Raw genomic sequence first — 17,297 nt, 5'->3', positions numbered from 1 at the left:
CTTCTTTGATCTCTTATGTGCATGATTGCTAATAGCCTCGTATTTCTTCTTCGATATTTGGGTTTTGTTTGGCCAACTTGATATATTTATCTTGCAATGGGAAGAGGTGCTTTGTGATGGGTTCGATCTTACAGTGTTTGATCCCAGTGATAGAAGGGGAACCGAAACGTATGTATTGTTGCTGTTAAGGATAACAAGATGGGTTCTATTTCTACATAAATAGATCTTGTCTACATCATGTCATTGTTCTTATCGCATTACTCCGTTTTTCCATGAACTTAATACACTAGATGCATGCTGGATAGCGGTTGATGTGTGGAGTAATAGTAGTAGATGCAGGCAGGAGTTGGTCTTTTTGGAAATATGCCCTACAGGCAATAATAAAATGGTTATTATTATATTTCCTTGTTCATGATAATTGTCTATTGTTCATGCTATAATTGTATTAACTGGAAACCGTAATACATGTGTGAATACATAGACCACAACATGTCCCTAGCGAGCCTCTAGTTGACTAGCTCGTTGATCAATAGATGGTTATGGTTTCCTGACCATGGACATTGGATGTCATTGATAACAGGATCACATCATTAGGAGAATGATGTGATGAACAAGACCCAATCCTAAGCATAGCACAAGATCGTGTAGTTCGTTTGCTAAGAGCTTTTCTAATGTCAAGTATCATTTCCTTAGACCATGAGATTGTGCAACTCCCGGACACCATAGGAATGCTTTGGGTGTACCAAACGTCACAATGTAACTGAGTGGCTATAAAGGTGCACTACAAGTATCTCCGAAAGTGTCTGTTGGGTTGGCACGAATCAAGACTGGGATTTGTCACTCCGTATGACGGAGAGGTATCTCTGGGCCCACTCGGTAATGCATCATCATAATGAGCTCAGTGTGACTAAGGAGTTAGTCACGGGATCATGCGGTACGGAACGAGGAAAGAGACTTGCCGGTAACGAGATTGAACAAGGTATAGGGATATCGACGATCGAATCTCGGGCAAGTAACATACCGATAGACAAAGGGAATTGAATACGGGATTGATTGAATCCCCGACATTGTGGTTCATCGATGAGATCATCGTGCAACATTGTGGGAGCCAATATGGGTATTCAGATCCCGCTATTGGTTATTGACTGGAGAGGTATCTCGGTCATGTCTGCATGGTTCCCGAACCCGTAGGGTCTACACACTTAAGGTTCGGTGACGCTAGAGTTGTTATGGGAAATAGTATGTGGTTACCGAAGGTTGTTCGGAGTCCCGGATGAGATCCCGGACATGACGAGGAACTCTGGAATGGTCCGGAGGTGAAGATCGATATATTGGACGAAGGGTATTGGAGTCCGGAATTGTTCCGGGGGTACTGGGTGACGACCAGCGTGTCCGAAAGGGGTTTCAGAGGCCCCGGCATGCGTTGGGGGGCCTTATGGGCCAAGGGGATGGGGCACATCAGCCCACTAAGGGGCTGAGGGCCCCTCCCACCCCATCTCACGTAACTTGGAGAGGTGGGGACGCCTCCCCTAGGGCAGCCACCCCTCTCGGCTTGGGGCGCAAGTTTCCTAGGGGTGGGGGCGCCCAAACCCATCTAGGGTTTCCCCTGTGGCCGCCGCCCCTCCCCTAGGGAAACCCTAGGGCGCCTCCTCCTCCCCCTTCCCCCTATATATAGTGAGGGAGAGAGAAACTAGTCGCACCCCTTCCCCTGGCGCAGCCCCTCCCTCCTCCAACACCTCCTCCTCCTTCGTAGAGCTTGGCGAAGCCCTGCAGAAATACCACAAGCTCCACCACCACGTCGTCGTGTTGTCAGAGCTCTCCTTCAGCTTCTCCTCTCCCCTTGCTGGATCAAGAAGGAGGAGACGTCCCCTGGCTGTACGTGTGTTGAACGCGGAGGCGCCATCTGTTCGGCGCTAGATCGAATCTTCCGCGATTTGAATCGCCGCAAGTACGACTCCATCATCCGCGTTCTTGTAACGCTTCCGTTTCGCGATCTTCAAGAGGTATGAAGATGCTCTCTCTCTCTCTCTCTCTCTCTCTCTCTCTCTCTCTCTCTCTCTCTCTCTCTCTCTTGTTGCTAGCATCTCCTAGATTGATCTTGGTGATACGTAGGAAAATTTTGAATTATTGCTACGTTCCCCAATAGGTCTACTAATCTTGAACGTGATGCCTATATAATGATCATTGCCTGGATATCTTCATGAGTATTTGAAGTTCTATCAATTGCCCAACAGTAATTTGTTATTCCACCATTCGCTATTTTTCTCGAGAGAAACCACTAGTGAAATCTACGGCCCCCGGATCTCTTCTTTAATATATTTGCCTTCGCGATCTATTTTCGTTTGCTTTTATTTTTAAACCTATTAAACCAAAAATACAAAATACTTTGATGCATTTTTTAGTAATTTATTTTATCTCGCGTTCCAACAAGATCTATTTATCCAATCTACTACAATTTTATCTATTTTTTTACCCGTGAGGGATTGACAATCCCTTTCTTATGTCGTGTTGCAAGTATTTGTTTTTTTATGTGAAGGAGCTGTTTACGTGGTGTTGCGTGGTTCTCCTACTGGTTCGATAACCTTGGTCTCATCACTGAGGAAAATACCTACCGTTGTTGTGTTGCATCATCCCTTCCTCTTTGGGAAAATACCGACGTAGTTCAAGCAAACATCAGCCAACTCCGCGGCCCGCTTCTCGGGCGTCAGCTGCTTTTTCTTCTTGTGCGCGGTGGCGTTCTTGCACGGGGCGCGAGGCTTGCCTTTGCCGGAGGGGGCGGAGGTGATGCCGGACGAGGCGAGGGAGGCGAGGCCGGCGGCGGTCTTGCGTGGGGCACGGGGCTTGCCTTTGCCGGTGGGGGCGGAGGTGATGCCGAACGAGGCGAGGGAGGCGAGGCCGCGGCGGTCTTGCGCGGGGCTCGGCGCTTGCCATTGCCGGAGGGGGCGGAGGTGATGCCGGACGAGGCGAGGGAGGCGAGGCCGGCGGCGGCATCGGGTGCGTCGTCCATGGCGAGCGGCCGGGAGGATTTTTAGAAAGATGGAGGGAAATGGCGGAGGCTTTGCCACCGACTGGCGGGTCAGGGGGAGTAGTTGGCACGCAGCGCATGGGTCTGCCTCGTGTCCGCGTCGACATGTTCTTTTGGGCCGATTTTTATGTCTGCCGTGATCCAAACGGAAGCTCGCGGACAAAATGTCGACGCGTTGGAGTTGCTTTAACGTACGAGCGTGTACATGCGTGCTAGCGAGTGCGTGCACTGTGCATGTGTGCGTAGTCGTAATATGCGAGTGTGCGAGTGTGTGCACGCGTCAGGATGGCTCAACCCGCTGGCTAGTGCCCAGTGCAAGTTTCAGGTTCGAGCCCCCCTCCGGTGTATACGCGTCCTAGTGCCCGGTGACTTTCGTCCCTTGCGTAAAATAGTTTTTCCTATTTATTTCTTCCTCACACACTGACGGACGGAACCGCATATGTAGAGCCACGGTCTGAAGTACTACCTCCGTCCTGGTTTATAGGTCCCTTTGTAGTTTATGCCAAATTTTGACTAAACATTTAACTAACAAAATGTTAATGCATGTCAAGAAAAATTATATTCGTATTTGAATATAGTTTTAAAAAATATAATGTTTGGTGACATGCGTGAAATTTTTATTAGTTTAATCTATGATTAAAATTTGACACGAAATATAATGGGGACCAATAAACCCGGACGGAGGTAGTACTCCCTCTATCCCAAAATATATGAACGTTTTTAACACTACATTAGTGTCAAAAGCACTCTTATATCATGGAACGGACAGTGTACTTACTTCGTATTGACCGTATTCTTCAATACAGTGACGAAAGTGAACTTTCAGCAATGACGAATTTGACTCTTTTCACTACTCCCTCCGTCTAGGTGAGTAAATCATCTTAGGTTGTGCACCGTGACCAAGGAGGAGGAGAAAACGAGAGAACTTAATGTTCATTTTGCTAATTAATAGCATTGCATGCAATGAACTAACCACTGCATGTCGTGTTTGGTAGTCTCAAGTCATTAAAAGTATGCACACCTCACATCTCTTATTGGTTGATATGTCAAGAAACAAGAAACAAAGTAAAATTTAATGCATCGCGCCTAAGTGTTTTGGGATTATTTAGTTTTCGTAAGATGACTTACGCACCTAGACGGAGGGACGGTTTTACCGTACCAGTCCGCTCCGTAAAACCGGAGCCACTCCCCCCACTCCGCGCACTGTGCACCTGCGCAGCAGTCCATTCACCGCGACCCGTGAGAAAGGGGCACGACTCCCGAGCCTCCCATTGATCACTCCCTCCCTCCCTCCCTAGAACCCCAGAAGCCTAGTCCCTTGCGTAAAATAGTTTTTCCTATTTATTTCTTCCTCACACACTGACGGACGGAACCGCATATGTAGAGCCACGGTCTGAAGTACTACCTCCGTCCTGGTTTATAGGTCCCTTTGTAGTTTATGCCAAATTTTGACTAAACATTTAACTAACAAAATGTTAATGCATGTCAAGAAAAATTATATTCGTATTTGAATATAGTTTTAAAAAATATAATGTTTGGTGACATGCGTGAAATTTTTATTAGTTTAATCTATGATTAAAATTTGACACGAAATATAATGGGGACCAATAAACCCGGACGGAGGTAGTACTCCCTCTATCCCAAAATATATGAACGTTTTTAACACTACATTAGTGTCAAAAGCACTCTTATATCATGGAACGGACAGTGTACTTACTTCGTATTGACCGTATTCTTCAATACAGTGACGAAAGTGAACTTTCAGCAATGACGAATTTGACTCTTTTCACTACTCCCTCCGTCTAGGTGAGTAAATCATCTTAGGTTGTGCACCGTGACCAAGGAGGAGGAGAAAACGAGAGAACTTAATGTTCATTTTGCTAATTAATAGCATTGCATGCAATGAACTAACCACTGCATGTCGTGTTTGGTAGTCTCAAGTCATTAAAAGTATGCACACCTCACATCTCTTATTGGTTGATATGTCAAGAAACAAGAAACAAAGTAAAATTTAATGCATCGCGCCTAAGTGTTTTGGGATTATTTAGTTTTCGTAAGATGACTTACGCACCTAGACGGAGGGACGGTTTTACCGTACCAGTCCGCTCCGTAAAACCGGAGCCACTCCCCCCACTCCGCGCACTGTGCACCTGCGCAGCAGTCCATTCACCGCGACCCGTGAGAAAGGGGCACGACTCCCGAGCCTCCCATTGATCACTCCCTCCCTCCCTCCCTAGAACCCCAGAAGCCTAGTCCCTTGCGTAAAATAGTTTTTCCTATTTATTTCTTCCTCACACACTGACGGACGGAACCGCATATGTAGAGCCACGGTCTGAAGTACTACCTCCGTCCTGGTTTATAGGTCCCTTTGTAGTTTATGCCAAATTTTGACTAAACATTTAACTAACAAAATGTTAATGCATGTCAAGAAAAATTATATTCGTATTTGAATATAGTTTAAAAAAATATAATGTTTGGTGACATGCGTGAAATTTTTATTAGTTTAATCTATGATTAAAATTTGACACGAAATATAATGAGGACCAATAAACCCGGACGGAGGTAGTACTCCCTCTATCCCAAAATATATGAACGTTTTTAACACTACATTAGTGTCAAAAGCACTCTTATATCATGGAACGGACAGTGTACTTACTTCGTATTGACCGTATTCTTCAATACAGTGACGAAAGTGAACTTTCAGCAATGACGAATTTGACTCTTTTCACTACTCCCTCCGTCTAGGTGAGTAAATCATCTTAGGTTGTGCACCGTGACCAAGGAGGAGGAGAAAACGAGAGAACTTAATGTTCATTTTGCTAATTAATAGCATTGCATGCAATGAACTAACCACTGCATGTCGTGTTTGGTAGTCTCAAGTCATTAAAAGTATGCACACCTCACATCTCTTATTGGTTGATATGTCAAGAAACAAGAAACAAAGTAGAATTTAATGCATCGCGCCTAAGTGTTTTGGGATTATTTAGTTTTCGTAAGATGACTTACGCACCTAGACGGAGGGACGGTTTTACCGTACCAGTCCGCTCCGTAAAACCGGAGCCACTCCCCCCACTCCGCGCACTGTGCACCTGCGCAGCAGTCCATTCACCGCGACCCGTGAGAAAGGGGCACGACTCCCGAGCCTCCCATTGATCACTCCCTCCCTCCCTCCCTAGAACCCCAGAAGCCTAGCCCCTAGTAGTATCTTCCTCCCAGAAGCAAAAGATTTCTGCCTGCGCGGCAGTAAACACGCCCCCTTCCCCTCTCACGTCCCGTCGAGGCGTCGACCACTCCCCTCCCGCTTTTCTCCACACGGCGCAGCCGCTCGCAGCAGCCTTTGACCCGGCGCGACTCCTCCACGCCCCCTTCCTTCCGCTTCCTCCTCGCCAATGCCGCCTGCTGCTCGCTCGGGTCTCCGCGCGTGAGAGGCCAGGACGCGAGCGCGAGAGGGCGGACGGCGATAGCTAGTGCGATAGCCCGGTCTCCGGCGACATGGGGGAGACGGATTTGGGCGACGTGGTGCTCTCCTGGTCCATCCGGGACATCAACGACGACGGCCTCTACAGGGCCAAGGTACGTGCGTGAGTGCGTCCCTCATCGACCCCTCCGTCGGCGCGGCTAGCTCCGGTCTGATGATTTCCGCCGTTGCCAGCTCGAGCCATTTCGTTTTCCAATCTGTGCGTGTGTACTACGGACCCCCAACTGACCAAGTGTATGCACGCTAGCTTTAATCTGGTGATTGATTAGTCGCTTCTAGTGCACTGTTTGTTCACTGCTTGTTAGTGACGTGTAACCCAAGTTGGCCATTCTGATCCAAGTGTCAGGGAAGTGCAGCCGGCTTGTTTCGACAGTCTCTGATGGTCCCGTAATCGTTGCACACTTTGACAGACACACTTTGACTGCTCGTTAATGTGTAACCCAAGCTGGCCATTCTGACCCAAACATTCTGATGCATGTTTGGGCAGCCTCTGATCACGTAATCGTTGCACGGTTGGTGACAGACACTTGGTATTTCAGGAAACTGCATGCTGCTTGTTGGTGCCATGTGTGCCTGATCTATAAATGCCATGCATGATTTCTAAATCACAGGGGGAGGTGTCTCCTGCTGTTCAAAATGAGATTTGCTATGCCCATGATGCAGGCTCATTGTGATGTGTTGTGATGTTGTGTACGTTGGTGACACTTTTTTCTATGACAGGTTTTGTCTTTGGTTGATTAGCGTAACCTCCTAGGCAGTTGTGCTCCTAGCTGATGCGAGCAGCTCATGCCCTGTATTTAACCATTTATCCTTGCTTGATCTTGCTGCAGATGAAATTGACCACATAGCGCTCTTCTGCTAGCATTGGTTTTTCTAGAACTTGCCATAATTAGTTGCATGCCATTTCTGTGCTCAAGCGATTATGAAAGAATCTTTTGCTACCTATAATCATATTTTCGTTTATACCCTTTTTATGTAGGTTGAGACTATTCCCTGCAAGTTCAAGTCACTTGATCACTATCTCCAATCGTATCGTGTTCCTCTGATCGAAGAAACCAGGGCATATCTGTGCTCACGCCTTGAACTCATCAATGAAGCATCCTCGTCGAAAATACTTTCCTTGCAGGTAGCAGGAAAACCAGGATTATACTTCATGGATGTGGACTTTGGCGACAATGATGCTGGTTTTTCTACCGAGGCATACACGGCAAAGAATGGTGACATATTCATTTTGTCTAGCTTGAAACCTGAAGCTGCAGAGGACTTCAATCGCTATGGTGTCACATATTGCTTGGCAATGGTTACTGAGGTTTCTTTGGATGATGAATACCAGAAGGGTTTCAGAGTTAAAGTCGCAAAGGATATTGGTTTGGAAGAACAAGACTTAAGTAAATTCAGACATGCAATATTTATCAGTAATATCACGACAAGCATACGGATATGGAAAGCACTTTCCTTTGACACACACATGAATGACAATTTCATAGTAATCAAGTCGTTGTTAGCCCCAACAAATTTGGTAATATAACCTGGATAGTTGTGTTTTAGTTTTACTTGCTTTTTTTCTTGACCACTAGAATTGGTCTCTAACTTTTTGAACTCCTCTCTGTTGGGTCTTCTGCAGGGTGATGATGTATGTGGTATCTGCGTTGAAGAGGATGGGGGCTGTTTGCCTAATTTGACAGAGCAATTACTTTCGATTAACCTTAATCAATCACAAGTGGATGCTATTGAATCTGTGATCTCAGCTGTACGATGTAGGCATATGAACCTCTTGAAGCTTATATGGGGTCCACCAGGTACTGGAAAGACCAAGACTGTTAGTGCTTTACTATGGGCTTTGGCGTGTATGAAATGCAGAACTCTTACTTGTGCCCCCACTAATGTTGCTATCGTTGGAGTTTGCACTCGTTTCCTTCAAAACTTGAAGGATTTCAACCAGCACATTGACGAAAACAGTCTACCGTTGTCTCTTGGAGATGTCGTGCTGTTTGGGAACAAGCAGAGAATGGACATCACCGAGGATCTTCAGGAAGTTTTCTTGGATTTTCGTGTGGACGAACTTCTTGAGTGCTTTTCATTTTTGTCTGGATGGAGGTACAGAATAGCTTCAATGGTATCCTTTTTTGATGACTGTGTGTCACGTTACGATATGCTTCTTGAGGATGAAGAAAAGAGTGATCCTGCGAGCTTTCTGGACTTCATAAAGAAGCAGTTTGATGTGACAGCAGCAGCTCTGAAAAGATGCATCGTGAAGTTGTGGGTTCACCTTCCTGGAAGGTGCTTTTCTCGCAATAGTGCCATAAATATATCTACGTTGCTTAATATGCTGGGAAAATTTGGCACCCTTCTGTGCGACGTAGACTTGACAGACGAGGGCTTGAAAAGGGTCCTTCGTTGTTTGTCAACTGAAAACTCTGTTTGTGCACAGCCTATATCTTTTATTGAGAAAGAACTGGATGGAGCAAGGTGTACATGCCTTAAATTGCTTAAAGATCTACAACACTCTCTTAATTTACCCACTGGAGTAGACAAAAACTGGCTCCAGAGCTACTGCATACGTAATGCTACACTTCTGTTCTGTACTACTTCTAGCTCTTATCTGCTGCATTACATGGAGATTGCACCCCTCGACGTCTTAATTGTTGACGAGGCTGCTCAGGTGCGGGAGTGTGAGTTGGTGATCCCACTACGTTTGCATCGGTTGAAGCATGTTGTTTTGGTAGGAGATGACTGTCAGCTGAGTGCAATAGTTAAAAGTCAAGTAAGTTTCGTCTTACCCTCTTTATACTGTATATATGGTGTCATAATTTCATTCCATAGTATCGGTTCAGTTGTCTACAACATCAACTTCTGATACTAAAATGCCACAACACCTTTTTAGCTATTGGTGCATCTGTCCACAACACTAGTAATCACGCACGTGAATGCACGTCTTGTCTAACATAAATTAATAAAAAAAACAATTTTACCGTACAGTGTTCATTTTAACATTGGAAAGTCAATGAAGATTTAAACCATAAAAGTTGCAAACAGCAAAATCAACCAAACATGGAAATGTCTGCATTGGATAATTTTAATATTTCTCTTCAAGTTGGATGGATAACACAATCCATACACCAGTTCAAATGGCTCAAAAACTAGCTGGATTTGTTACAAGTATTTTTGGGATATTTGGTATAGGTCTTTTTGGGAGATTGGTTCATGATAATCTTAGTTCTTACCTTTCATTTGGAAACAAGCTGGATATGTTCATGATAATTGTAGTTCTTACCTTTCATTGTTTCTCTTTAGGTATGCAGAGAAGCTGGCTTCAGTACAAGTCTTTTTGTGAGATTGGTTACTCTGAAATTCGATAAACATTTGCTGAATATACAGTATCGTATGAATCCTTGTGTTAGCCAGTTTCCAAATGCTCAGTTTTATGAGAGGAAGATTTTAGATGGTTCAAATGTCTTGTCTCCTAGCTATAACAAGGATTATGCATGCCTCCCTTTCGGCAGCTACACTTTTATAAATGTCACGGATGGAAGGGAAGACAAAGAAAGCACCGGAAACAGTCGAAGAAACATGGTTGAAGTTGCTGTTGTGCTGCACCTGATCCAAACCATTTTTAAATGTATGTCTAAGCTGAAACCTATCTTTTCTCGCAACCTCAATATCCTGCCTCGATCTCCTTGATAGTTATTAATTTGTTTCTATATGAAGCTACTTGGCTGATATAAGATGCAACTTTAGAAGCTTATATGCTCTTCCTTTCTTGTATTACATGTTGTGTTTTTTTTTAGAAAAGGAGGATCACCCCCGGCCTCTTGTATTACATGTTGTGTAACCTTCATTGATATGGTGATCACTGCAATAATTTATGTTCAACAATCCAGTTTGTTACTTGTGTATCTTGTGATGTGTTAACTCCATCAATCTGGGTTTATGAAAAATTCAATTCTCTATGTTTTACCTGTTTAATAGGTAATGCTACATGTTTTACTTAGAAAACTGAGAACATTAAGTAGATGACTTGAAAGATGAAACATCATGCTCTATTACCGAAAAAGGCTTTCGCCCCGCTTTATAAATAAAGCAAACCGCCACAAGACATACAACCACAACAGGTCCACACACACACACCACCCAAGTACCACAACAAAGTATTAAGGTTCTGCTGAGGGCACAGCTCAACAAGCCCAGAAGAAAGAGAAAAAACAAAGCCTGCCCAGTGCAGGCGATCTAGTCAGGCTCTGGCGGAGGCGGCGGCGGCGGGGGCGACAGGCGGACGGCCATCGAGCGGAGATCGGCGATGAAGGCAGAGATGGCGTCCCGATCCAGGGGGTGGCTAAGCGGCCGCCAAAGCTGCAAGAAACCCGAGAATTTGTAGAGAGCATCAGTAGCGCGACGAAGAGGAGTACGCTGGATCACTAGCTTATTGCGAACGGTCCAAAGCGTCCAGGCAAGGACCCGAACCTCGAGCCACCTAATGTGGCGAGAGGACGAAGGGGACAATTGGAGTTCAGCAAATAAGTCCGGGAAATTGGTGTGGCACCAACTCCCACCGACAATCTCGCGAAAGCAGCTCCAGAGGAACCGGGCGGAGACGCAGGCGAAGAAGATGTGGTTGGAGTCCTCGGGAACAGCACAGAGGGGGCAGATACCAGTGCCCGGGCCATTATGCTTGCGGACCTCCACACCGGACGGGATCCGTCCACGGATCCACTGCCACATGAAGATGCGAATCTTCGGGGGGACGCGGACGGACCACACCATCGATAGGGGGAGGGGAGCGGAGGAGGGGGCAATGGCCAAGTATAGCGATTTGGTAGAGAACTGGCCCGACGGCTCCAGGTGCCAGCGCACAAGATCCTGATCCCCATCCACCACCGGCTCATGCAGAGCAACGCAGTCAAGCAACTCACGCCAGGCGGCGGATTCCGCCGGCCCAAATGGCCGACGGAAAGCGAGGCGCCCTAAGTCAAGAAGGGCCCTATCAACAGAGATCATGGGGACGACAGCGATAGAGAAGAGGGTGGGGAAGCGGGCCGCAAAGGGAGAGTCGCCGGCCCAACGATCAAACCAGAAGAGCGTCGAGAGGCCGGACCCCACCGAGATAGAGGTACCAATGCGGAGCACCGGAAGAAGCTGGACGAGGGACTGCCAGAACTGAGAACCTCCCGATTTCTGGCAGAAGGCAAGGGGTTGACCACGCAGGTACTTATTCCGGATAATGTCCAGCCAGAGGCCACCATGACCCTGCGTGATACGCCACAGCCACCGGGATAGAAGGGCAATATTCATCCGTTTAGAGCACATGATGCCCAATCCACCCTGCTCCCTGGGCTTGCAGATGTCAGGCCAGCTGACCATGTGATACTTCTGCTTGCCATGCTCGCCAGCCCAGAAGAATCGGGACTGGATTTTGGCAATCTCCTTATGGAGAGATTCATGGAGGCTGTAGAAACTCATAAGAAACAAGAGGAGGCTGGAGAGGGAGGAGTTGATAAGGATAGTCCGGGCCGCCTTGGAAAGCCACCTCCCTTGCCAGGGCTCGCATCTGGTCTGGAGCTTGATCACGGAGGGGCGTAGGTCTGCGACAGAGAGGCGCGAGTCACTAATGGGCGTCCCAAGGTAGGTAGTGGGGAAAGAGCCCAGGCGGCAATTAAGTCTGTTGGCAATGGCCACAGACTCAGCGGGGGAATATCCCATCACCATAACATCGCTCTTATCGAAGTTGATCTTGAGGCCCGACATCTGTTGGAAGCAAAGGAGGAACTTGAGGTTGGTGATGTCCATCTCCGAGCCTTCGACCATGATGATCGTGTCGTCAGCATACTGGAGGATGGAGATTCCCGAGCCCCCAGAGAGGTGGGGGGTAATACCTCGGATGTGGCCCGCGGCTTTAGCCTTATCGAGAATGGAGGCCAAAGCGTCCATGACCATATTGAAGAGGAACGGGGAGAAGGGGTCGCCTTGGCGCACCCCACATAGGGTAGGGAAGAAGGGACCGATCTCGCCGTTGATGCTGACCGCCGTGCGACCGCAAGAGACCATTTGCATGACTCTCGTGATCCACCGGTCGTCAAAGCCCTTCCGAAGAAGGACTTCCCTAAGGAAGGACCAGCTAACCGTATCATAGGCTTTGTGAAAATCGATCTTCAGAAAGACCGCCTTCAGGCGCTTGACCCGGACCTCATGAAGAACCTCATGAAGCACCAGGACACCATCCAGGATGTACCGACCCTTAATGAAGGCTGATTGGTCAGGGTGGTTAATCCGATCTGCAAGCAGGGTCACCCTATTGGCGTACCCCTTGGGCAGGATCCGGAAGATCACGTTAATGACCGTAATCGGGCGGAACTGGCGGATGTCAGTCGCCCCAGGGACCTTGGGGATGAGGGAGATGGTCCCGAAGTTGAGGCGGCCTAGGTCAATAGATCCCACGAAGAATTCATCAAAGATGGCCATGACCTCTGGTTTAATCACGTTCCAGAAGGTCTGGAAGAAAATGACCGGAAGACCGTCCGGGCCCGGAGCAGAGGAGGAGTTCATACCCTTGATGGCCTCCCAGACCTCCTGCTCAGAGAAGGGGGCCGTCAGGGACGCGTTCTCTGCGTCAGAGACAAGTTGGGCGCCGGCCCAACAATCAAGCTCTATTAGAGTTGTTGTCTGCTACATTTACCCACATTTAGGTATTTGTTTCTATCTTCAGAGTGAAAAAGTAATACATAGTCAACTTCAGTTTGCTAAAGAAAATTATCTAACTAACCTTGTGCAAAATCAACCCTGAAAGATCAGTAAATTTACCAGCTTAGTATTTTCTCCAGGTTGGAAAATTACAGGCAAAGGGCTCAGCATTGGTGTGGTCTCTCCATATAGTTCTCAAGTTGATGCAATTAAAGGCAGACTTGGCAAAAAATACGACACATGTGATGGCTTTCATGTGCGGGTCAAGTCCATTGATGGTTTCCAAGGAGAAGAGGATGATATTATAATACTATCAACGGTTAGATCCAACGGGAACGGAGTTGTTGGATTTCTTGCTGATAACGGAAGAACAAACGTTGCTCTTACCAGAGCAAAGTGAGCATTTTTTCGGGCCTTTGTTTTGTTACTGTTTAAAGTATGTCATGTTGATGATATAATTCATCCAATGATGCTTTATTTGATGCAGGCACTGTCTTTGGATTGTTGGGAATGCTCATACACTGTATAAAAGTGGAACTGTCTGGACAGACCTTGTTGCTGATGCTCAAAGACGTAAATGTGTTTTCAATGCCAGTAATGATGCGGCCATATGTAAGTTGGTTTTGCAAGTAAAGCAAGAGCTTGATGAACTTGATGATCTTCTTAATGCTGATTCGGCGGTTTTCAACAATGCCAAATGGAAGGTAAGTAACATACTTTAGTCAGTTACTTTGACCATACTTTCATGTGCTGACTATTCTTTCATGTGCTCCCTCTATGTGCGTTTATTTTCCTCCTTTTTCTTTTTGCTAGTTAGTTTGCTTGGCTTCATCTTGTGTGGCTGTGCCATTTTGCGCTATTTTTTAATCACGTTTGGGCGCATGTTCAAGAACAAAATTAAGTAGGTTCTGTGACATTTAGTTTACTGGAATGCAAACCACATGTACACAGGTGTCTGATGAGACTCTTTGTAGTTGTCAGGGAGTTACTGGGTTTATTAAATTTACAATTCCTTTTTAGCATTTGACTTTTTGTGTGGTCATGAAGTGTGGCTTTAATTCTTGGGATCATCTATGTGGTCCACCTGTCTCTGTTATGCAGGTTGTAATTGGGGAGGTTTGTCATTAAGATTTACAGGGACATGTGCTACTTTGCATCATGCTATGTAAATATATGGTTCTTTCTACGTATTAAAGGCCATGTGTGAATCTCTTAACTTCTTTTTTGAAGAATATATCTGTTCTTCTTAGTTTCTTGAATGCATTCTCTCAGGCTCTAATTTGTGTATTGGTAAATTCAACAGGTCATTATTAGCGACGAGTTTAGAAAGTCTTTCACCAAACTGAAGTTGTCACAGCTCAGGAGGGAAGTACTCCAAAAGCTTATCAAACTTGGCAGTGGTTGGAGGACAACAGTTAGAAACTTAGATATACCTGGTGTTTCCAATCATGCAAAAGTATACAAGATCAGGGACCTTTATCTTATTTGGAACATTGACATGGAGAAAAGGGAAAGAAAGTATATCCAGATAATAAAAATTTGGGACCTACTCTCACAACAACATGTTGCAAGAACAGTTCAACGTCTCGAGGTTGTTTTTTCCATGTACACAGATGATTACCTGGATCATTGCAGAAGAGTGCAGACACTTGGGTATGTGTTGTTCATTGTTAGTGGGCTATTCTCTGGTTCCTCGTGTTCTTTTACCTTTTATGCTTGAAATGAACTGTTTGTAAATACTCATGCTTACAAATGAGTTGCTTGTAGACATTCTTCTTATTTTCTGTCTCCTTTTTTGGGTGGTAACAGGAAACTGGAGGTTCCTATGGTTTGGAATGTTGAGCATGATATTATTCGCTTTAAGAAGGATTGCAGAATTGATGCTCAGGAAGAGCATGATGTCGTGGATGCATCACATGCCATGGAAAATTCAAAAGTTAGCGAAAGCTTCTTGCTTATGAAATTCTACTCGTTATCCACTGGAGTGGCAAAACATTTGCTGACAGCTTCTGATGGTTCGGAAATCGATATCCCCTTTGAACTGACTGATGAAGAAAAGATGATAATCCAATTCCCGCTCACTAGTTTTATACTTGGGAGGTCAGGCACTGGAAAAACCACTGTATTGACAATGAAACTGTATCGAAGAGAGCAACAGTCATTGATTGCCTCCCAGGGTCTAAATTTGGATGGTGATGATTTATATGGGATGGATGACAAAAATATTATGGCACTGAACGACATAGGAGAAAGTTTTGTGAAACAAGTGTTTATAACTGTAAGCCCAAAGCTGTGTTCAGCCATAAATAATCACATTTCTGGACTTAAAAGGTAAGTCTGTCGAACTAGTGACCTATTTAGAAGTTTACACATGTTTAGTATTTTCAAGCATGTTTGTAGATACATTTAAAGTGGGCAGAAATATGTGCACAAGTTGGTTCAAGATAATTTGTCACTGTACTCACTCCATTCCACTGTATTTATGACAATTTCTTTTTATTTGCATGGGTACTGTATTTATAACTTCAAACTCTTTACATTCTTCCTTAGTCATCACCTTACCCAAAAAGGCTTTCGCCCCGCTTTATATATAAAGCAATGATCATCCACAATTCGATACAAACGCACGCCACCAGAACACACACACACACACCCAAGGCAGGATACATAGGCGCTGAGTGCAGCAACACCACCCCTAGCACTACAAGAGCAACCGGGGGACTTCAACCGTGAACATGCCACCGCGATGAGATCAAGCCACATACGATGAACTGTGGGCTCCAAGGCGGCGCCTTCAAGAAGGTTACAACACTAAAACGTCGCCACCGCCCGAGCCGAGGATCAGAGTTTCCCCTGGAGCAACATGCGGGCAGGAGAGCCACGACGACGCCTTCAAGAAGGGAACGAGCTTCACTGCCGCCGGTCCGTCCAAAGATAGATCAGATTTTCACCCCGGCCAATACTCACCGCCACCAAACACAACACCCCGGCGACCACGCCGCCCACACAACCATGGCCACCAGGCAGCACCCCGCCAAAGGCTCTGCCCATGAGCACCTTGGTACCACCACCAGTGCCGCCGCCCCGACATCCAAGACCTTGACACCACCTCACCCAAGACAAGCCGCTACCCCAACCAAAGAGACGAGCGAAAGGATCCGCCTTTCTCACACCTGGGCGGCCCCAGCGCCGAGACCCAATAGGCCGGCCAAAAACTGGCCTCCATCAATCAGTCCTGCTGCTGGGTGCGAGACGAGCTTGGTCCTACTACCGGGCACGAGACGAGCTCGGTCCTGCTGCCGGGTGCGAGACGAGCGATGGACCACAGCTGGGGGAGGGCGAACCCTTTGACGAAAGTAGCGCCCGATGACGAGGAGAGCGGTCGAAGGCCGACACAAGCAGCCTACGGACGAGCCGCCACCGAGCCGACCTGCTAAGCTGCCGTGGAGCCACCCACGACCGGAGCAGCAGTCACACCGGGCCACTGCCCAACCCGCGCATTCCGGCGAGCTCCAAGCATCGGAGCCGCCGGGCACGCACCCGCGCCACCAGCCACCATGGCCGTCGACTACACCAGATCCGCGACACAGGCCCGCGCAGCCGACGCGTCACCACCGGCCATCCCGCCGCCGAGCCACCACCACATCGCCCACGAGCACCATTCGGACCGCGCCCAGCCTCACCTACCCGGAGCAGCACAAGCTCTGATCTGCCTTGGGCCTAGATCGAGTCCGCCCGAGCACAAACCCTAGGTCGTAGCCACCTTGACGAGCGCTCGCTGCTCGCCGCCGACCCGTACCTAGGAGAAGGGAGATCACAATCGCCACCCGCACCCCGTCGTCCAGCAGCAACGCCGTGCCGTGCCCCTGCCGATGACCCATGCAACCCCCACGAGCTACCACCATCGCGCCAACCCGAAGCACGGGAGGACCCAGCCGGAGCCAGCACCAGCCACCGGAGGGACGCCCCAGCCAGGGGCCGCCACCATCGCCGGTGCGAAGCCCAGCACCACCCGAGGTGCCGGCGGCCAGATCTGGCCGCACCAGATCGAGCCACGACGGTCACCACGGGCGCGCAGCGAGCGGCTCCCGACGCCGCCGCCAGGAGTCGCCGCGGGAG

At 47.4% G+C, this 17,297-nt stretch overlaps 1 pseudogene; it reads left to right on the top strand.

Annotated features, from left to right (window-relative positions):
- Nucleotides 1–6,395: 6,395 nt before the first annotated feature.
- The window catches only part of LOC119365515, an 18,650-nt pseudogene continuing 7,748 nt past the window's right edge, over nt 6,396–17,297 (top strand).

The sequence above is a fragment of the Triticum dicoccoides genome, chromosome 2B, assembly GCF_002162155.2.
Source record: "Triticum dicoccoides isolate Atlit2015 ecotype Zavitan chromosome 2B, WEW_v2.0, whole genome shotgun sequence".
Taxonomy (NCBI): domain Eukaryota; kingdom Viridiplantae; phylum Streptophyta; class Magnoliopsida; order Poales; family Poaceae; genus Triticum; species Triticum dicoccoides.
Note: the sequence above shows the minus strand (reverse complement) of the source record. Positions and strands in the feature narration are given on the sequence as shown.